Source organism: Ictidomys tridecemlineatus, chromosome 14 (genome assembly GCF_052094955.1).
Source record: "Ictidomys tridecemlineatus isolate mIctTri1 chromosome 14, mIctTri1.hap1, whole genome shotgun sequence".
NCBI lineage: Eukaryota > Metazoa > Chordata > Mammalia > Rodentia > Sciuridae > Ictidomys > Ictidomys tridecemlineatus.
This window is the reverse complement of record NC_135490.1, coordinates 40,612,250-40,636,558: the sequence shown is the minus strand read 5'-3', so window position 1 is coordinate 40,636,558 and position 24,309 is coordinate 40,612,250. Positions and strand designations below refer to the sequence as shown.

At 32.5% G+C, this 24,309-nt stretch overlaps 1 protein-coding gene across 5 annotated transcripts in view; it reads left to right on the top strand.

Moving 5' to 3' along the window:
• The window catches only part of Tusc3 (tumor suppressor candidate 3), a 317,327-nt gene that overhangs the window by 150,145 nt on the left and 142,873 nt on the right, over positions 1 to 24,309 (top strand). The gene's annotated exons all lie outside the window — the stretch shown is intronic.

The following is a 24,309-nucleotide window of genomic DNA, read 5'->3' as shown; positions in this document are numbered from 1 at the left end:
CTAGCTATTGTGAATTGTGCTGCTATGAACTTTGATGTAGCTGTGTCCCTGTAGTATGCTCTTTTTAAGTCTTTTAGGTATAGTCTGAGAAGGGGAATACCTGGGTCAAATGGTGATTCCATTCCCAGCTTTCCAAAGAATCTCCAAACGGCCCTCCAAATTGGCTGCACCACTTTGCAGTCCCACCGGCAATGTACAAGTGTACATTTTTCCCCTCATCTTCACCAGCACTTGTTATTGTTTGACTTCATAATGGCTGCCATTCTTACTGGAGTGAGATGGTATTTGACAAAGGTGCTAAAAGCATGCAATGGAGAAAGGATAGCATCTTCAACAAATGGTGCTGAGAGAATTGGAAATCCATATGCAACAAAATGAAATTGAATCCCTTTCCCTCACCATGCACAAAAGTTAACGCAAAATGGATGAGCGAGCTAGGAATCAAACCAGAGACTCGGCATCTAATAGAAGAAAAAGTTGACCCTAATCTCCATCTTGTGGGGTCGGTCTCCAAATTCCTTAATACATGTATAGCACAAGAGTTAAAATCCAGAATCAACAAATGGGACATAATTCAAACTAAAAAGTTTTTTTCTCAGCAAGAGAAAAATAATAAGTGAGGTAAATAGGGAGTCTACATCCTGGGAACAAATTTTTACCCCTCACACTTCAGATAGAGCACTAATCTCCAGAGTATATGAAGAACTCAAAAAGTTAAACAACAAAAAAACAAATAACCCAATCAACAAATGGTCCAAGGATCTAAACAGACACTTCACAGAGGAGGATATATAATCAATCAACAAGTACACAGAAAAAATGCTCACCATCTCTAGCAATCAGAGAAATGCAAATTAAAACCATAGTCACTTTATCTTAATCATCTTATGATGATGTCTTACAAGAAGGCTCGTTCCCCTCTCCACTTTTCTTAATTTTTTACTGCATTGTTACCACTTAGCTCTTACTTTTACTTTAAATAATATATATTCACTTAAACAAAATTATAAACTTATTGAAGGCAGAATTATGATTTTTTTCAGTTTTGTTATCCAGTATTGATCTTTGACCTAGAAAAAAATAAAAAGTTAAAGTTGATATGAGCACTGACCTAAAAAGAGTCCTTATTACATATTGAGTGATGAGCCCACTTGCTGGACAAGTTGGAAGAAAGGTTTAAAATAAGCAGATTCCTTGAATGGTACCGAAATGTTTGTGTCAGGGAAAGAACATTGCTGAAAATTGATAAATCATTTTTTAACCTCTCAACTGTATTTTTTCAGTTACGTTTTTCAGCTTGACTACATAACTCCATAAGTACTTAATAAAATGTAGATTCCAGGAAATGAGATCCATAGAACTTCAAGTAGATTCCCAGGTTACTTGCTTATTCTCACATAATTTCTATAATACATTAAAGCAGGGAATATACAAATGCCAAATTTAGTTAATTTTCATGAAGTGTGACCAGCACCAGATCAAGTAATGGAATATTATCTCCATTTAGAAGCCACTTCGTACTCCTGTATCACCCAGTTTTCCATCCAAGCTATCCCACAAGAGTTTCCTGTCCCTAAAAATTTCTTCTCCAAATCTAGGCTTGCTCCTGGTAATGAAATAACAAACATTGTTTCCCAAACCATTACCACCGTTTTTATTCTCCTCCCCTTTTTTAGCATTTTCCCTCACTCCAAGCATTTTCCTTGGTTAAAAAAAAAAAAAAGAAAGAAAGAAAGAAAAATTTTTTCTTCAGAAAAATTCCTGTAGGTTTCTCCTCAGCATTAAACTCATTTGAGACTAAAGTTATAGTTGAAGAGCTCTTTTCTTTTTTTGGTAGGATTCAGAATTACTCCATTCATTCTTAGAAGATTCTGTGTTTTTTTTTTGTCAAATGTTATTAGAAAGATTTAAAAGGATAAACATAATTTTAAAAAGTTATGTACCACTGATAATTTATTTTACTGCTTCTAAACCAAAAGAACAAATATTTTGGAATATATCCAATCAAAACGAAAGAGGTTACTAGGTATTAGTGAGAAAAACAAAGGAACATAGACATTTTTAAATTCTATTAAGCATCAAGTAAAACTCTTAGTTTTAGAATTAATAATAGTTTAGCATCAGCATTAGATAAGTTTACCATTGAACTATTCAGGTATGCTTTACTAAGCATGTTAAGTGTATGAACATGTTTGTTGGAATTATAATCAGTTTGCTCAAGAAAATATCCGTTAGAGAACAGAACTAACTTTATTGTTTATATCAGTAAGGATAATTCTAATTGTGAATGTATTGAATATTGCATATTGAATCAGATTTTCATTTGAGATTTTTAATAGAGCATTATAATTATGCATGATGGTAATTTTCATTATGATATTCATATATGCCTATAACATAAGTTCCTCAGACTTTTCCCTCTTTCCCTTCCCCTGATTTCCTTCCTCTATTCTGTTGGTCTCCTTCTATTTATTTTTTGATTTGGTGCACTATACTTGTACATCAAAATGGGATTCATTGCGATATATTCTTATATGATTAGCATAATTAGGGCAGTTTCATTCTACAGTTTCTCTTCTTTCTCCTTCCTTCCTCCCTCTCCCAGATCCCCGTCCTGTATTCTACTATTTTCCATTCTGTTCTTATAACATCTGCTTTTTTTTTTTTAATTTCTTATTTCTCTCTAGTTTTCCCATGAGAGAAAATATACAGCCTTTGGCTTTCTGAGTCTGGCACTTAATTTAGCATAATGTTTCATCCTTGATGTAATTTCAGTCTTCTTAATGGCTAAATAGAACTCCATTGTGTACATATACCACATTTGCTTTATTCATTCATCTATTGAGGGGTACCTCCTCTGGTTCTATAACTTGATTATTGTAGATTATGCTGCTGTGAACATCATGGTGCTGATAACACTGTAATATGTTGGTTTCACTTATTTTGGATAAATACTGAGGAGTGGAATAATTGGCTCATATGCTGATTACATTCCTAATCTTTTGAGAATTGTTTTTGGCAATTTTACTACTTGAGAATATAAATGTATACATTCCTCTTCCCCACAGTTTGATATAATCAGGTTTTTACTCTAATATTAGAAACCAAAATGGAATCATAAACAAGAAATCTTTTTGAATAATATTACTGTTATCAAAGAAAAATACTTAAGAACTAAATAGATGACATACTAATTCTAGTTGTGTAGGATGATTTATAATTGTTCAGCCCTTTTTTCATCTTTTCAACAGAAAAACATTAAATTGATTTATAATTTCTTTACATGATATAATTTTATATTTTTAAGATTAAAATAATACATATTTATACTCAGTGGGATTAATCTATTTATAATAGCTCAACTATTAATCTATTATAAATATTTACAGTATTCAAATTAATCATGTAATAACTTACTCAAAAAATACAATGAAGGGGTCTTAAAGGACTTTTAAAGGTTATCTGTTTCTTCTATTATTCCTGCTTATTTTGATTTTCATTTCTTATCTTTTTTCTTAGATCTCTTACTTTCCTATCTCATCTCTTTTAAGGGATTTACTCCTATCTATAGGACACTAAGATTTCTTTTTCCAGAATCTCCATCCTCTTCCTATTCAACCATATCTTCTTCATCCATCTGGAATCCTATTAAGCCCTAGCCTTTATTCACTGCCACTTGTAAAATATTGTAGAAAGTCAGAAATAGAGTTTTGATTGGATGTATTTGAAAATATTTGTTCCTAAGCATTAGCATATTTCTACCTTAATCTTTACACCTTGTATTACAAATAAATTTAGAAGACCTTATTTTTTGTATGAATTACTGTAATTGTTGTCTATACCAACAAGCTGCCCATTTGCTCTTTCCATTTTGTTAAACTAATGGGCATTTTAAAATTTGATTTGTCCATAGCATTTGCAAGCAATTCTTACTTTGATGGAATATTATAAACTCCTTAATGACAACAGTAAATATTTTTGCATTTCCTAACAAGAGCACTTTGGGCTGAAGATCTAACTCAGGGTAGAATGCCCTAAGTTTAAGCTGCAGCACTGCAAAAAGAAGAAAAAAAAACAACAATAACAACAAATGGTGGGTGGGGAATGGAAAAAGGAAAGTATCAATCCCCATAAAATCCACATATTCTTTTTAATAACTGTTTCTAAAAATTCAGATAATACTATCTATATAAAAAAGGCTCCCTGTCATTATTCTTCCTCTAGTTCGTCAATTTGTTCCACAGATAATTATGGCAAAAAATTGCTTACTGACCTTATATACAAACAGAGATATGATAAATTTTGATATAAAAGTGTATTAAGAATTGTAATGCAAAAAAAAATAAGAGAGCTCATGTATAATGGCATGATTTGGCATGAACATACTCTATATACAGAGTTATGAAAAATTGTGCTGTGAATGGATAATTATGAATGTAATGCACTCCACTATTGTCATGTATGTAAGAAAAAATATTGCTTACTGAAATGAAAATCATTTAATGAGTCAGCATGAATCTAAGGAGTATACTGTGGTTTTATATTTATAACTAGTTAAATCTTTACTTTTTTCTCTAGAATTTATATAATTTTCTGAGATTAATTTCTTCATATTATTCTGAGAAAATTTAATATAAATTTCATTTGGTAAATTAAAATAAAAAGGAATTATAAGTAGATTTGAATTATATGAAAAGATTTTTATTTTCTCTAAATATATAAATTTTTACAATCATTTCATATTTTACTTTAGTTTTTAAATTTCTTTTATATTGAAATTGTTTTGAAATATATTGAGATAAGTATTTTAAATCTGTTTTTTTTTAAGTAGCAGAAATATTTTTCTCATTCTATAAATTTTTCCCTATTTCTGAAACGGTCATCAGTTCTAGACTTAAGATTCATATAAATAACACTGGACATTACAAATCCATATATGATTAATACATAGATTATTATAGAAAGTAGATATTAAGATAGTTTAGCAGCAGTATGTATTATCTTCAGCAAAATTTTTTTACTAAACTAGGTAAAATTTCAGTGACCTTCAAGTCAAGGGGAATTTTGTTTAATTGGTAAGAAGAAAGATCATTGGTTGATATGGGTGAGGAAAGAAAATGAAATAGCCTTAAGAACCTATATAAAGGTCAAAATAGGGATAGGAAATTTGGGAGACATGAAGATACAGTTTTTACTAAAACATGTAATTGTGTTAATAGAAATAATGTGTGAGAAATTGTTTTTAATTTTGCATACCAATTATGTCTGCCTCCTATCACTTGCCAGTTAGATCAGATAAATAGTTTTATTTTCCATTGTCTATTAATTTCCTTGTTCCATCATACCTGTTTGAAGTTCTTTTCTAATATCCTTTACTTATATCACTATAATTCTACATTGAAATAATGATTTTAGTTAGCAGTCTCTGGAGTCTTTTCTTTGCCTTTCACATTTTTCTAAAAATTATTTGAGTATATAGCTAAATTGATAGCCAAATTTATACTCTTTGATAAAGACTGTGCAACTTAGTTTAGCTACTTTTATTAATTTATGATCTATTTAATCCTATAGCAGCTCTCAATGAGCAAGATAACTATATTATCTCCATTTATAACCGTGGCAACTCAAGCATAGGTTCACATCTGAGTCTTCTAAATTTTAAAATGTTAAAGCATACTATTTAAAATATATTGAGGATTCCATTTTGCTTCATATAATTAGGTAGCTTTGTATGTTTTCTTTAATTTAAAGGTGTTATGTTTTATACTGTTTTCTCATTTGATGAAGCACAGTCTTTCTTTTAAATATATATTTGTTGGTTGTATGATAGATTCAGAAGTATTGACAGGGCTTTAAATGACCTCTATGCAGTTTCAAACTTTCTAAGGTTTGTGAGTGATAGACTTATGAAAGTAGTGATTTTGAGAGGTTGGAAAGTAAAGATCAGAGAACCCATAATCTAAGCATGATGTGGTGAGCATTTACGCAGTCAGTTGTGTCAAAGTAGTAGAAAAGTGGCAGATATAAATCTGGAAGTACACACTGGCTTCATGGTTGGTTGTAGGCAGAGATGTCCAATTTGAAACTCAGGTCATTAGAAGAATGGTTATATTGTTGATAGCAGTGTCAAAGATAAACTAGTTTATATGGAGAATATTTACATTTATTTCTGAAGTTTTGATTTTAGAGAAGATGTGAAAGTTGACTTGGCTTTAAAGTTTTCTGTCACATATAAAAGCTGTCAATTCTTTTCTTCTTAACTTTTTTATTATGCAAAATTTTAAACGTATACAAAGCAACACAAAATAGTACCATGAGATCCTACATATTTGCTTCCAATCTTCAACAGATGTTAAGTTATCCACTATCTTACTTTTGTTTTGTTTTGGTTTTTATTGCCAGTATCAGGTACCAGAGATTAAAAGCAGGGAACTCAGGGCTGCTTAACCACTGAGTCACATCCCTGCCCCCCCCCTTTTTTTTTTTTTTTTTGAGACAGTCTCACTAAGTGGCTTAGAACCTGGCTAAATTACTGAGGCTGGTCATCCTTCTGTTTCAGCCTTCTGAGTCACTAGAATTACAGGAATGTGCTACCACACCCATTAACTATCTTCCCATAAATACTCTTAACCACTCCAGTCCTTCCCTCCAGGTAATTGTGAAGGAAATCTCAGACATTATATAGTTCATCACTAATATTTTTTATTTGTTCTTCTTAGTTATACATGACAAGTAGACTGTATTTTAAAGCATTACACATACAGGGAGTGTAATCTAATTAGCATCCCATTTTTGTGGTTGTACATGATGTTTTGATTCACTGTGGCATATTCATACATGAACATAGGAAAGTTACGTGCAATTCATTCTACTGTCTTTCTTGTTCCTATCCCTCCTCTCTTTTCATCACCAGTATTTCAGTACATGTGACTCTTAAACACAACCACAATACTATTATTACACACAATAATTAATAATAGTTCTTTGGTATCACTGAGTCCAAATCTCCCTTATTCTTTTTTTTTTCGTCTAGTTTTTGTTTGTATTTTTGTATCAATCAAGTTCCAAATAAAGTGCTGTGTCTGAAGTCCCAAAGACTACTCAATGGTTTTATGAATAATTAGGAGGACTCATAGGGCTTAGCATCTGATCATCCACATGGCTTGGTTTATGACAAAGACAGGACATAAAGCAAAAGCTCAGCAAAGAGGAAAGGCACACGGAATGAAGTCCAATGGAAATCCAAAGGCACAATGTGATGAAGTCCAGACACAAGCTTCTGAGAGTTTTCTCTCCAGTGGTGTCAGTCATGCAGGACTCAATTCTTGTAACGTCAAATTGTGAGGAGTGTGAAGTGTTGTCTCCTGAGAAAGCTCATTGGGAACATGGTGCCCAGGGTTTTTTATTGGAGGCTGGTCCTGTAGGCATCCTCTGCCTAGTAGGTACCAGAGTTCTAGACTATGGAAAGGAAAGCAGGCATTTGCCATAAACCATTTTGTGGAACAGTTTAGGCACAGTGAGCCTCTTCATCTCTGAGGGAATGATGGTAGCATTCCTGAAATCCAGGTTTCTAGATGCAGCCAAGAACCAACCTTTCAAGAAGGGCTTTTCGAGGATAGCAGTCCCACGTCTGTTTTCTTCACAGGTGAATACATTGTGACTGTTGGTATATCTTTAATCTCTCTTTTTAAATGTTTTTATTAGTACATTATAGTTATACATAACATTGGAGTTTACTTTGACATAACCATACATGCATAGAATATAATTTGCTTCACTTTAGTCCCCAGTACATTCCCTTCCTTTTCTTTCTTCTTCCCCTTGTTCCCCTTCCTCAACTCTACTACTTTCCACCTATACGTCTTCCAAAGAAAAAAATATAAAGAGACTAGAACTTCATGGACAATTTTTTTTTTTTTAGAGAGAGAGAATGAGAGAATTTTAATATGTATTTTTTAGTTTTTGGCGGACACAACATCTTTGTTTGTATGTGGTGCTGAAGGTCGAACCCGATCCACACGCATGCCAGAGGAGCGCGCTACCACTTGAGCCACATCCCCAGCCCATCCCTTTTATAATTACTGTACAATTTAGCATTTTAGTAGTCTCTACAACTTTAATGAACTTATATGTCTAACTAAATATATATATTTTTAGTTCATGTATCCTAAACTGAATTTATAAATATTCTACATTTATGTTACTATAAATATTATAATATATAATTACTATGTGTTTGGACTTAATAACTAAATGTGAGGGATTTTTATGAACCCATACATACATATAACATAATTTACTCCATTTCATTCTCCAATAACTAAATTCTTACTGCACATTTTAGCAGTTATAAAATCGTCTCCTTTCCCATAAAAATACACCAGGAACAAGAAATCCACTTGTTCTTCCTTCAAATATATGTCTTCCTTCAAAATATATGCAGGGTCAGATCACTTTTCACAACTACCATCAACCTGCTTTAAGCCACCAGCATCTTTTGTCTATATTGCTGCAGTAACCTTTCTCTATTCTCCTTCTTCCTTGCTCCATAGATCATGTTACTCTTCTGCTCAAAACATATGTTATATGTATGTATAATCTAAGTCCTCAAACAATGCATTGACCCTCTTATCCTTTTGTGAGCATGTTTCTGTCTTGAGACCTTTGTATTGGCCATTACTCCATCTGCCTCTTTAGTGCGTTCCCAGTATGGATAACAACCTTAATTGATTGAAGTCTGCTCAAATGCCAGATACATTCTCTGTGGTGTTTTTGCTGACTCTTCTCTCATTTAAATTGCATCCTCTTCCCCACTCAGAACATCCGCAATCCCCCTAATTTGATTTACCTTTTTATTTTTTGTATAGAATTTTGAACTGATACAGTATATAATTCATATTGCATTATACACACACATGTGTGCAACTTTTATGTATTAATTGTTGTTTGTCTGTCTTCTTCCAATCCAGCATACAAATACAAACATACACTATGTCTAACCTCATGAAGCCAGTCATATTGTTTTATTCAGTATTTTATCTCAAGTGCCTGGAGATACAGCTATCACATGTTACACAATCAATAAATATTTGTGGAATGAATAATTATAGCAACATTAATAGCTAACACTTCCTGAGGGGTTCCTTAATGTCACACTTTTCTAAAAACTTTATTATAACAACATAGCAACTTTGTGAAGAAGATACTTTTTTATCCTCATTTTACAAATGAGGCAACTAAGCTATAGGTCGGCTATGTAATACACCCAGTTTTACACAACTAGAATTCAAACCTAGCAGCCTAGTTTAAAATCACAGTTCCTTACTATTGGAGTGTGGGACTTCTATCAAAGATGATTCTCATGCTTAGTGCTATAAATTTTGTAGTAGAACCTGAAGTTATGTAACATTGTTATATATGTTATATATAGAAAGTTTCTCATAAAGCTGGATTCACAGTGATACTATACGGATTGAATATAAAGATGAATGTTGGTAATTTGTAAATTTTCACATAGTAAGCTTTACACAATAGAAATTTGCATAAAAAATGAAGTTCTCATTTGACAGATTAGCAGGCTTAACCAGTAGTATCCATTAGTGGTTAAACCAAATCAACACACTTCAAAGTCAAGGAACTGTCAACTAAGTTGTACTGTTCTAATATCTGAATCATTATCAGTGCCATTTTCATTTCTTAGGAAGGTTTCATTTATCATATTTCACAAGAAATTTTGTGCTATATTTCACAAGCAATGTCAAGATAAAGGCTGTGATGTCAAAGATTTAGAGGCAGTGACTTCCCAGATTAGTTCATCAGACTGCAGTGGTCCTGGTCATATAAAGGAAATGAATGGGACTGGACTTATAAACCTGTTGGCATTACGTGAACTTGAGGGAAAGTATCATTCTTGAGACCATAAAAGAAAAGTTTCATGAGTGTGAACTAAAGCTATGTGTAGTACTAGAATATAAGACTTTCTGTAGCAAATAGGCATGATAACAGGGCTCAGACTCAGCAGTATTTTGCTTGTATTGCACTCAGTGAAACGTCTAACAAATACTGTAAAAAGTTTATTATTAAAGAATAAACACCTGGCCACCCCAAATTCATTATCCATGAATATACTTAAATATATAGAGAGAGGAGGAGGGAGAGAGAAAAAGAGAATCATGAAAACATTAGCATGAGTACTAGAGTATTGTGGACATCCATATTCATAGGTACATTAAAGAAAACATCCATCTAAGAGAACATGATCATTTTTAAAAAACATTTGATAGCCATCTTTTTTATTCCTTAATATTCCAATGAGTGTCAAAATATGATCTGTAGCAGAAAATTAATCACAGAGACGTTAAATAGCTTTTCTGGAGTGAGGAAAATCATTCTATTTACTGATAACTCTAGATGAGAGTTCCTTAGGCTTATCACAAATAAAAAATATTTGGTAGCATGAAATGAGTAACTTTATTTTTAACATAGAATGATGCAAATTTAAACTACATAAATTTCCTTGCATTTTAGATTTATATTTATAATAATCTTATGGAAATATTAATCTTCCCTAATAGTTACTCTTTTTCCAGGATAAAAACTTTTAAAAAGCACAGATTTTTATTATATTTTTCATATATACCTTATGTGACAGATCTACAAAAGCATTTGAGCTATAGGTTTACATATAGACTATATCTTGCATTAAAAGCTATTCAATTGGATTTTCAAATGCTGAAGAATATAACAAATAATTTTCCACTTTTGACTTTTTATTAAATTAGTTACAAAAGAAAATTCTATGAAAGTAATTACAATATGCATTTCAAATTTTGCTACTGAATAAAATGAAACCCAATGTCTAGAAATATATTAGCAACAAAATATTAATTACTGAAATTACTTAGAAGGTTAATCATAGGACAACCTTTTACACTTCTACTTTATACTCAAGGGAAGCTTTCTTAGTCTTGTTATGTTGTCATATTTTTGTTCTTTGAACATTTATTTTGAAAGCACAGAGAACAAGGTGTTCTAATTGCTTATATAATCAGCTTTGTTCACAAGCTAAAAAGTGCTTCTCTCTATAGAGTTTATTCCCAACCGCTGTCTCATCTAGTGTCTGGGGCCTAAGGTTGTTTGTGTTATCCTAGGAGTTTTCCAACCATGCCATCTATGTCTTTACAGGCTGACTTTTAAGGAAGGGCAGTTAATTATGAACTGTTTCAACATATTCTGCTTAGAGTATCTTCAGTATTGTTTGATTTTCTTCTCTTTTCTTTTTTCTTCCACTTAAAATACATAGATTACCAATCTTACTGATACTGTAATTAGGGAAAGCTCATAAGGATAGAGGCTTCTACACTTTACCATCTAAACATACAACTTAGAGAAGAGTCTGAATGACACCAAGCATTCCCTTCCTAGTCTTGGGCTGCAATTACAGAAAAACTGAATTTCTCGAAGTCCCTGGTTAGGAGCTACTAGCCCTCTATTGGTTCTTCCATTTCCAGTTAGTTCAGTTTCTATAATTTTTACCATGTCTTTTATAGTATCCTAGAGATTCTCAGAAAACTAGATAGGATAAATAAAATACAAGTTCTGATTTACTGATTCACCCTGATGTTATTTGTAGGTTACAAGCCTAATTTATTTCATGTAGGTTTTTTTTTTCCCCATGTTGTTAGGGGTCAATTTACTGTCAGCACTCTTATATTAAATCTAAATTACTGCAGTTCCACTAGGAATCCTTTTATTGTTTAAACACACACAAACAAAAAATACTAGGAAATTGTTTCACCTGAATATATGCCTTTCTTAAAGGATTTGATAAGATTGCAACATTGCCTCTTCCTGCACAGCTTTCTGCTAAATGTAGTTACATAGATATGGCCTGCAACTCATCCACAGTGCAAAGTTCTAGTCCTATCACAGACCCTACTGTATTAGAATATTCATATATCGAATCTGAGAATCTGTTTTATAAACAAGTATATCAGGGAAGTTTCATGCATAAATAATTTTAAGAATTCTTTTGAGATCTACCAACATAGTTTTAGTGATCAACCTTTTTAACCCTCAGTAGGATAACAAAATTTAAAGAAAACTTCTTGGAACATAGCTGGGGATTTAACATGCCTCAACAGGTCATGTGATAAGTACAGCTGGAAAAGGGCTATCTTAGACAGCTTTTTTGTTACTGTAACAAAATATCTGACAAGAACAACTTAGGAAAAGATTTATTTTGGTCTACAATTTCAATTCATAATCACTTGGTCCAATCATTTGGGCTTGTGGTAAAGCAGAACATAACAGCAGGGAGGGTGTGGAAGAACAAAGCTGCTGACCTCAGGGCAGCCAGGGAGAAGAGGGAGAGGGAAGGAGGGAGAGAGAGAGGGAAGGAAGAGAGAGAAGAGAGTGTGCCTGACTGACTAGAGCTCTCATGAAACTGTCAATTTTCAACATCTTACCTCTGTATATCACTGCATTGAGGAAGTCTTTAGAGGAATGTACATCGTAACAAGGGCTAAAAGATGTCTCCAAAATTTCAAGTAACAAGAAAGCAGTGGCCTACTGCTACCAGATAACAAAATCAAAATACATTGGCCAATAAAGAAGCTTATCTCTGTTTTATGACAAACTGTTTTATTTTGTGTCGATTATCATCATCATCATCATCATTATTTTAGTTAAACCAATTATTAAATGAAGAGCTAAGAAATTTCTAGTAGAACACATGTATAGCTTTTGGAGAAATCAAACATAGATAGGTTCTTTGTCAACTGGATATAGGTAATAATCTATTTATCTCTCTTTCTTCAAGCAAAATCCAGAAGGACTTACCCTAGCTATTTTATTATCTGTATTACATCTGCCATTTGCTGTAACATTCTACTTATAATTAATCTTGCCTCAGAGAAGTTGATGTAACTTGATGAATGCAAAGTCCTAAAGGACAGAATGAGAAACTTGCAAATATCAAGAAATAGAGGAATCTTTTATTGGAATGTAAATGAGGGATTTTGGCTTATTTTGTACAGTGACAGTGGTGATCCAGGACGCTTGATTTCACTACAGCTTTAACAGAAGCCTACCTACTGTCTCGTAGGTGGGCTTTCCTAATTCCCTTTCCTAATTCCCTTTCTCCTTTCTTCTCACTTCCTTCTCTCATACTGTTTTCATCATTTTTTGTATTTTTCACTAAAGACTCAATTATTTGGTTCTACCTTAAGCAAGATTATATTATGATACAATGAGAAGTTCCTAGGGTGTCTGTAGAGTATTTTATTAAGGCACAAACAAATTAAGACAGTTTGTATTATACTAATGATTTCTAAAGTATACTTTCCTGAATATTAGTATTCTAAGAAAGAAATTGAAAAGGAAATAAGAAAGATTATTTCATTTTAGTATTTTGGGTACCTTGGCACCGAAAAGAGATTCAGGACTAGAATGCTGTGACTACATTTCTACTAGGTGATGTATGAAAATTTTATCATATTTACTTAGAATTAACCTGTGATTTGGGTCAATTGCCCCCAAATTCATATGTTGAAGCTTAATGCCCAACATGATTTTGTTGGAGATAGGGTCTTTAGGAAATGGAATTAAATAAATTCATATGGAAAAGGCTTTTGTTGGAAAGGATTGGTGACTTTCCAGCAGAGCATCCTCCTACCCCCACTCCTGTGTTTACAAAGAAAATGCCACTGAGCACATTTTGAGAAGGTGACTATCTATCTTCAGCCCAATGGGAGCCCTCACCAGACTCCAGTCCTGGGGAAACCTTGACCTTGGACTTTTCAGTCTCCAGAACTGTGAGGAAGAAAATTACTATCCTCACTTCCTTTTTTTCTTCCTCTCCTTCCTTCCTTCCTTCTTTCCCGTCTTTCTCCTTTTCTTTCTTTCTTCTCCCCTTCTACCATTGAACCCAGAAACTACATCCCCATTGCTTTCAGTTTTTTTTTAATTTGAGATACCTTCTTGCCACTTAGCTGGCCTCAGACTTGCAATCCTCTGACCTCAGCCGCTTTAGTTACTGCCATTACAGGTGTGCCACCATGCCCAGCTAAATTTACACTCTTTAAGACACACAGTACTGGTATCTTGTTTGGGCTATCTGAGCAGATTAAGATACTTGATAAACACAGTTGATTCTGTAGTACTCAGAAAAGTAGTACTTTCATTTTGTGTAGTCCTTTGAGCAAGGAAGCTAGGGTGCTTTTACTGGAAAATCTTAAACATCAAAGATGAATTTCAAAGACCTTTAAGTTTATTTGAAAGCAGTAAGGCAAGCAACCCTTGAAATTCTTTTCTTTTTTTTCACTTACTATTGGAATAATTTCTATATTTGCAAAGATACAAAATCATATATTAGATAACTGAGATATTATTACTTAGAGGATTTTCTTAGGTTTCAAGAATATACTACCCTCATACTGGCAGGTAGTGAAACAGTGACTAAAACAGGCTAAAGGGATGAACGCTAGTATTTTTTATGATGTTTTCAAGGAGGGGTAAAAGAAATGGAAAGAAAGAATTTACAAATTATTTTATACTGATTGAATAGAACTACATGAAAAGATTGGACACAAAGAATTCATGTAGATAGTGTAAAAAATAATCAAAGTAGTGTTTCTGATAAAAGCTATTGGTTCTTTTTATAGTCATATTTTAACATAAAAGAAGATACCAAGTGTGTTTTGTGGATTTGACCTTGAAATGAAACAAACTGTCATTTGAGTAATACCCAAGAATATTAAATTTTAGTTTCTTTCATGTGCATTTTCTTGATGTTACAAACAGTTCTTTTTTAAATAATTACATTTTTTTAAATGACCAGAATTAAAAAATTACATCCCCTGGGTTTGGTTTAAGTATATTTTTTATTCTTTGTTGTTAAGTAACTTGTGCCAAAGCAAATAGATGCCAAAGTGTATTTTATCAATGAATTAGGGAGAAATAGCAGTTAATTTGAGCTCTACATATGTACTTTGTGTTCAGAATAGCTGTTTTCTGAGATATATATCTAAATAGATAGATAGATTAATTGATTGATTTTGTATTAACTAATGGATATTGATTTTACCATCTATGAGTTCTATGATTAAGATAGAATAAATTTTTTAAACTCATTTGATAGTCTCCAGATCCATCCATTTACTGGTAGAATATCATAAAGTCATTCTTCTTTGTGGCTGAGTAATACTGCATTGTGTATGTATACTAATAAAATTGACTCCATAGCTTAACTATTGTGAATTGTGCTACTATAAACATTGATGTGGCTGTGTCATTGTAGTATGCTGATATTAAATACTTTGAATATATACCGAGGAGTGGGATAACTGAGTCAAATGGTAGTTCCAATCCTAATTTTTTGAGGAAACTCCATACTGCTTTCTAGAAAAGATAACCTTTTTAACAAATGGTGCTAGGAAAACTGGAAATCCATATATAGTAGAATGAAATTTAACCCCTCTCACTATGCACAAAACTTAACTCAATTAGATGAGTGACCTAGATATTATGCCAGAAACCCTGCACCTCATTCAGCCTTTTGCCTTTCCTCATTCCTCCCCCTATTCCCCTTCTTCTCTGTTGTTGTTTTCTATTTATTTTTTTATTTTATTAGTGCTTTACAGATATATATAAAGGTGAAATTCACTGTGGTATATTCATATATGTTTGTAGCATAAATTTTTCAATTTAATTTCATTTTTCAGTCCCTCCAGCAATTTTTGAGTGTACCTTTCCCCCCACTAAGCTGACTTGTTTGAGTGTTGGGTGGGCCTACATTTTTTTCTAGTAGGTGCTGGGTTTCTGGTATAATACCTAGGTCATTGATCCAATTTGAGTTGAGTTTTGTGCATAGTGGGAGTGGTTAAATTTCATTCTTCTATATATGGATTTCCAGCTTTCCTAGCACCATTTGTTAAAAAGATTATCTTTTCACCAATGTTATATTTTGTGTCTTTGATAGTATGATAGAACTGTATTTATGTGGGGTTATCTCTGTATCTTCATTCAGTACGATTGATCTACATGCTTTTTTGGTGCCAATACTATGCCATTTATGTTACTATAGCTTTGTAGTGTAGTTGAAGGTCTGGTATTGTAATGCCTCCTGCTTCACTCTTCTTGCTAAGGATTACTTTGGCTATTTTGGGTATCTAATTTTTCCAAATGAGTTTCATGATTGCGTTTCTATTTCTATGAGGAATCATGTTGGGATTTTAATTGGAATTGCATTGAATCTATATAGCACCTTGGATAGTATGGCCATTGACAATATTTAGTATGTCTATCCCCGAGCATGGGAGAACTTTCCATCTTCTAAGGTCTTCTTCAATTTCTTTCTTTAGTGTTTTATAGTTTTAATTACATTTATGACTGCTTACTGTGTTTTAGGCCAGTGCAAAGGATTTTGAGTTTGTTATATGATTCACTTTTCATATGTTTTTAATTTCTATCAAGCAGCTTAACAGTTTGAATCCTAGAATAATTTTTTGAAGGTTTCACTTATTGCAGATATAAGACAAGAATACCACTTAAGGTATTTTTAAATGGTCTATTAGTGCATTATAGTTACACATAATACTTGGGTTCTTTTTGACATAATCTAAATGCATGCAATATAATTTGTTCCATTTCAGCCCCAGTGTTTGCTTTTTCACTTTCCTCATTCTTACCCCTCTTCCCCTTCTTCTGTGTTCTTGTCTTCTATTTAGTTATTATTTTAATTAGTGTTTTATAGGTATAAATAAAGGTGAAATTCACTGTGGTATATTCATATATGTGTAGCATATTTTTCACTTTAATTTCATAGTTTCTCCTTTCTCTGTTTCTCCTTCTTCCCTCTCTGTCCTGTCCCTATACTAAACTGATCCCCCTTCTATATTCATGGGTCCCTTGCCCTGTCTTTTCTACCCCCCTTATTTTGCTCTAGCTTGCATGTATGAGAGAAAATATTCAGCCCTTCACTTTCCTAGACTGGCTTATTTCTGCTATAACTTTATTCTTTTTATGGCTGAGTAAAACTCCATTGTGTGTGTGTGTGTGTGTGTGTGTGTGTGTACAGATGTGTATATGTGTGTGTATATGTATATACACACACACACATACACACACATATATATATACACATATATCCCTATATGTATATATGTGTATGTGTATATATGTATCACGTTTTCTGTATCCATTCATCTGTTTTGGAGTACATAGGCTTGTTCCATAACTTGGCTATTATGAATTTCATTGGTATAAATATATATGTGCCTGTATCCCTATAGGATAGAAATTGGATAGCTATGTCTTATTGTAGTTCCATTGCTAGTCTTTTGAGAATTCTCTGTACTGCTTTCCAAAGCATTATGCTAATTCAAAGTTCCAACAACAGTGTATAAGTGTATCTTTTTTCTTATTATCCTTTTTTCTTATTATCCCTAGTATTTGTATTCTTTATAATAGACATTCTGACTGGAGTGAGATGAAATCTCAATACAGTTTTGATTTGCACTCTTCAAGTTGCTGGAGATGTTGACAATTTTTAATGTATTTGTTGGCTATTTGCATTTGTTCTTTTCAGAAATGTCTTTTACCCATTTATTGATTGGGTTATTTGGGGTTTTGGTGTAATTTTTTTTTTTTAGTTCTTTATATACCTGGATATTAATCCGCTGTCAGAGAAGTAGCTGGCAAAGATTTTCTCCCATTCTGTGGGCTCTGTCTTCATGCTTTTGTTTTCTTTCCTGTAAAGAAGCTTTTTAATATGGTGTCATCCCTCTTATTGATTTCTTCATTTTAGTTCTTGAGTATTACGGGGTCTTAGTAAAGAATTGGGGCTTGCCACAACTTGTTCACCCTCTATTCGTCTAGCAGTTGCAAAGTTTGTAGTCTAATTCCTAGGTTTTGATCCACTTTGAGTTGACTTTTATGCAGGGTGAAAGACAGGAATCTAGTTTCATTCTTACACATATGAATATCCAGTCTCCCCAGTTCCATTTGGTTAAAAGGCTGGGTTTTTTTTTTTCCAACATGTTTTTGACACCTTTGTCAAATATGGGATGACTGTCTGTTATCTACATAGGTTTATTTTTGTGTCTTCTATTCTATTGGTCTTCAGGTCTGTTTTAATGGCAGTACCATGCTGTTTATGTTACATAGCTCTGTAGTATAATTTGTTGCCGCAGTCCGGCTGCAGCATAATAACCGGGGGGTGACGAATAACTTCTGTAGATTGATACAGCAGGAATAGGAGCCGTTTATTGTAGGGCAACAGAGCTATTTATACATTTTGCACAGCTTATCTTAATTAGCATAAACTAGATACATCAGTCAACCAATAAGGAATCTCCACACTTAATGGCTCGATTTTGTTACTTCTCAAACCACTCCCTCTGGCATTTTGCCAGGCACCATCCAGACTTGTTTACGAACTCTAACATTCCCCTGGCAAAATACCAGGTGTTATTTTGACTTGTCTACAGACCTTAACAATTTGTGGTTCTATATTATAATGCCTTCAGCATAACTCTTCTTGCTCACAATTGCTTTGGGTATTTTAGGTCTTTTGTTCTTCCAAATGAATTTTAGAACTTTTCTTTCTGCTTCTGTGAAGAGTGTAATTGATATTTTGATGGTTATTTCACTGATTCTTTATAATGCTTTTGGTAATATGGCTATATTTATGATATTAATTCTGCCTGTCCAAAACCATGGGAAGTTATTTCCATCTTCTAAGGCTTTCTTCAGTTTCTTTCTTCAATAGTTTTCATTGTTAGAGGTTTTTCTCCTACTTGGTAGGATTTATTCCCAAGTTTGATTTTTTTCTTTCGTTTTTCATAAATTTTTGAGGTTATTGGGAACAGGACAGTTTTCTTCATTTCTCAGTAGATTCATTATTGATGTCTAGGAAAGCTATTACATATGAGATCTTGCATACTGCTACTTTACTGAAATTGTTTCTGGTGTAGAAATCTGTCAAAGTGTTTTGGGATCATCTATGTATACAATGATGTCATCAGCAAGCAAATATAATTTCACTTCTTCTTTTCCTTTTTGTTTCCCTATAATTTTCTTCTCTTGCTTGATTGCTCTGGCTAGAGTTTCAAGAACCATGTTGAAATAGGAATGGTGAGAATGGACATTCTTGTCTTACTCCTGACTTTTGAGGAAATTTTTTCATTTTTTCTCTGTTTAGTATGATGCTGTCCTTGGATTTATCATATGTATAGCCTTTATAATGTTGGTAAGTTCCTTCTATCTCTAATTTTTCTAGCATTTTAAATATGAATGGGTCCTGTATTTTGTTGAAAGCTTTTTCTATAGCCATTGAGAAAATCATAGGGTTTTTGTCATTCATTATATCTATGTAGTGAATACATTTTTTATTTGTACATGTTGAACCAACCTTGCATCTCTGAGATGAAACCCAATTGATCATGGTATGTAGTATTCTTAATATATTTTTGAATGCAGTTTACCAATATTTTATAGAGGATTTTTGCATCCCTACTCATCAAGGATACCAGCCTGTGATTTTCATTCCTTGATATTTTCTGGGTTTTAGTATCAGGTATTTTGATTAAAATCCACTTATCAAACCACTATGCTATTCTGTTTCCTTCATTTAATCAGTATCCCTGTCTGATTAGAGATTAGAAACTCTAATTCAAATCATTGAACTGACCAAGTAAATAACTAGTTTCTCAAATTGAATGGTTGTTATCAACACTAAAACCCAAAACTGGTAAATTCATTTCATTACAGTTGCTCCCTATTCTGACAACAAACTATTTAATCACAATGGCATTATTATTTTCACAACAATAAGTGTTCAAGGAAAATTAATGAATATTTACTAAAAGCACAATTTTCAGATATTATCAGAAAAGCAAAACATGTTGACAGATAACATCTTCCCAAGAATTTAAGAATGAATTAAGTGGAGTGAAATTCCTTTCATCTATTGATATATGGTATAGTTAGTTTATTTTTTTTTCATCTTGATTCATTCTTAGCACTGCTACTACGAGGTATTAGAAACACTATATTAAACAAAATATACTGTTTTTATTTTCAAATATGTTACTTGAAGTTAAGAAAATATTATTATCTATACATATACTTTAATGTCATGCTGTGTAAAACTTTATTTAATTTTCATTGTAAGTAAAATTAGGCTTTTAAGTTAGCAGTCTTATAAAATGATTTAGGAGCCATTTTTAAATTTTATTTTGGCTCATGTATGTTGTGAACTATTCAATAGACTGGACAAGTAAAGAACATTGTTATATATGTTCTGTTAGAATATTTGTCTCTATGAAAAATTTATGTCTATCAAATGTCAAAGACTGTTGACATTTTCTTAACTATTTATTTGATCTGCAATTGTCATTGAAAATACAAATTAAATATATTTTGAGTAAGCCACCAATAGCCACTGATATTTCCTCATTCATAAGATTTAGTAAAAGACAGGAAAAGAATATAAATGAATGTTATGCTTTAACTATAAAGGAATTCATTCCTCAATATTTCTTTTTCAAATAACTTTGAAGGAACATGCATTTGTTAAATACAAATTTTTTAAACTATTTTAAAATTATAGAACTTAGTTTAATCCTATGTGAATTAGACGATTGCTTTAGGTGTCCTCATAAATGACAATGATGCATGGTAAGGAAGACATGTAAAATGCTTATTTGTCTTTACTGCTCTTATGGTTGCTTTCATGACTTTTAGTATTCACAGTGTCTTTGCTGCATTTTACTGTAAAACAGTAGTTTGAGTGTGTAAGCTCCTTGAAAACATAGTTGTTGTTATTTTTCTTTTCTCTAAGTGCTGGATGCCCATTGCCTAAATTGGTGCCTGATACATACTAATTACTCAGTAAAGATTATCAAATGAATTCTGGCTTATTAAATCCGAGAGTCTTGGGATATCTGGTCTTCATGAGATTTTGAAGACTAAAAAAGATGAATGAGTCCTTTGGGTATAGACCAAGGAGTGGGATAGCTGGGTCAAATGGTGGTTCCCAAATGACTTAAAAACAGCATACTACAGGGACACAGCCACATCAATGTTTATAGAGCACAATTCACAATAGCTAAACTGTGGAGCCAACCTAGATGCCCATCAGTAGATGAATGGATAAAGGAAACGTGGTATATATACACAATGGAATATTATTCAGCATTAAAAGAGAATAAAATCATGGCATTTGCAAGTAAATTGATGAAGCTGGAGAATATAATACTAAGTGAAATTAGCCAATCCCAAAACATCAAATGCTGAATGGTTTCTCTGATTTAAGGATGATCCATAATATGCTGGGAGGCCAGTAGGGGGGAGATTAAATGAACTCTAGATAGGGTAAAGGGGAAAAGGGAAGGGAGGGGCATAAGGGTAGGAAAGATGGTAGAATGCAATGGTCATCATTACCCTAAGTACATGTAAGAAGACAAGAAGGATGTGACTCTACTGTGCATACGGAGATATGAAAAATTTTGCTCTATATGTGTAATATGGATTGTAATGCATTCTGTTGTCATTTATAATAAATTAAAAACATTTTTAAAAGGATAAAAAACCTCAAATCTCAAAAAAAGATGAATGAAAGTCAAGTATTAGTACTTGTTTATGAATATCATCTTTTAAAAATATCAACTTAGTACACAATTCATCTGTGACAATGTATTTCCAAATGTATTTGAGCTTGCTTATCTAATGTTTAGAAAATGGAGTTTATTTAAGTGTTACATGCTTAATTACTTTTGATTATTTACTATAGGGAGTGCCAGGTACTATACTAATAACATGATAAGACATCTTATTTAATTTTTAGTACTTTGAGAAATATTCTCTTATCTTTTTAAAGATGAGATAATTAAAAAATAAAATCAATCAAAAAATAAAAAAAGATGAGATAATTGAGGTTAAATTATTTGTCTAGGTGACACATGTAGTAAATGGCAAATTGAGGATTCTCCAAAGCTGCTCCTTGCTACAGTCTTATACATAAAAGAAATAAGCTATAAGAGTAATAGATGAGTTTTGGTGAAATAATAAATCCTTAGTGAGATAAGCCTCTGAGGACCAAGTATGATTTTTTTTAACCTAGCTAACCTTTTCAATTGGAAAAAAAGTTTGTGTAAGTTCTGCTTTATTGTGCATTACATGATAAAGTGGTATTCTCAAATGTGAAAAAAACATTCAAGGGTTTTGAGCAAAGTAATGATAGAATTTGCTTTCTTTTAAACTGCTAATTTGGCAGACAAAATATAGGGTAGAGACAGAATAACAAAGAAGGCTTTGCAATAGTTGAAGCAAGAGATGATGATAGTTTGGGCTTTATTCCATAGGCTTCTTTGACACTTTTTCCTAGAAATGGCAAGAAGTGTTGAATTTGGAATGAACTGTGAAGTGGGGGCAACACTATTTTCTGAATGATTGGATTATGGGGAGGGAGGAAAGAAGAAAGGGGAGAGATGGGAGACAAGGATAATTCCAAGATTTTGACCTAAACAACCGGAAAAATCACATTGATGTTTCCTGAAATAGCAGAGAGAACCCATTCTGGGATAGATATGAAGACAGACCAAAGTTTATATGGCCATTTTAAGGTTTAGACTTCAAGGTAAAGACCATAAAACTAACAAATAAAAATGGGTGTATATCACCCTGGATATAAATGTGATAATCATCCATATAGACTTGATAAATTGCAGCCATGAGATTGGGTGAGAATATGAGGGAAGAGTGATTATAGAGAAAAGCCTTAAGTGGAATTCTGAGACTCCAGAGAATTAGGAAGGGAATAGCCACAGGGACTGAGGAAGAGGTGCCAGTGAAGTGGGAGAAGCAAGAGTGGTATCCATTGAAGACATGTGAAGATATGAACAAAAAGGAGGAAGTAGTCAGATGTGACCAACTTTTCAGATAGAGTATGTCAAATAAAATTGAGAAATGGTTATCGAATTAGGCAATTTGGAAATCCATTGATTACCTTGACTAAAGCATGATCAGAGAATATCTTCTTTCTTAAAACAGTAAAGTGTGAAACCATTCACTTAAAAAAGTCTCAGTTCTTCTCTAAATTTTTAATTCTAAGATAAGTGAAGTATCTTGCAGTTTTATTATCCTGTACTATTAAATCTAGATATTTTAATTATATAAATAATTTTAACTCCTTTATTTGTCAACATTTTATTATCTGAATGCCAGGAAAGCTTTAATATTATTCTTCTTCATGTTTGTTGTGTTCTTGGTTTTCAGAGGGCAAAAAGGGTATGACCTATGTAGACAGACCCAGCTTTCATGCCAAACTTCACTAATTATTAGTTGTACCATTGTTTGCAAGGCGTTATATTTCTTCTAATCTATTTTCTTGTTGGAACAAGTAATAACTATTTTAAAACATAGTAGATACGATGAGAACATATGTGAAGTTTCTAATGAAATATTTAGCAAATAATAAAATAATATAGTAAATATGAGCTGAGATTATGAGTCACAGAGACCTAAGTTCCACCCCAGAGCTTACATATACTATATGTGAAAATCAGGGGAACCTTCTTGACTCTCTTAAACCTTTGTTAGCTTATCTCTAAAATTGATGTGATCAAATTACCTACCCTATATGGTAACTAGAATTAAATTAGATATTTCATGCAAAGTTCTTAGACAAAATGAGTGCTACATAAATGGTAGCTGCTATTATTATTTATACTTATGGGTCTATTCATTATCCTTGCTATTATAGTTATTTCAAGAATAAAACCTTAGTCTTAGTTCTTAAACTCTGAGCTTCTAATCATACTTGATATCAAGTGTAATTTATACTGTTTGTATATCTTTTGTTGCATGTTTGTTTTTCTTAATAATTTTATTGTTGTCTTCCATTAGTAATATTAAAACTCTTACGTGGTTAGTTAGCAGCTAGTTTGTCTTTTTTAAGTTACATTGGTCATCACTTGGAAAATCTAAATGGATAGAGTCAGAAGAAGAAATATGTATGATAGGATTCTTTAGAAGTTACATGAGTGAATCAGAAATGGCTCTTAGCCATTTTGCCTAAAACTGTGCTTAAAAATATCTGAACACATCTACAAAGGAGGAAATGATTTAATTGTTGGAAAAATTAAAAATGAAAACGAAGGATGGTTTCAATCAATAAACAAACAATAGATTTTACATAAAAATAATGAGATAGCTTTGATGACAAAACTCAGACTTTCCTTCAAAAGACCACAGGAATCATCTCAGTTCTTGATTTAATTGATGAAAGAATACAAAATTTATGAGTGA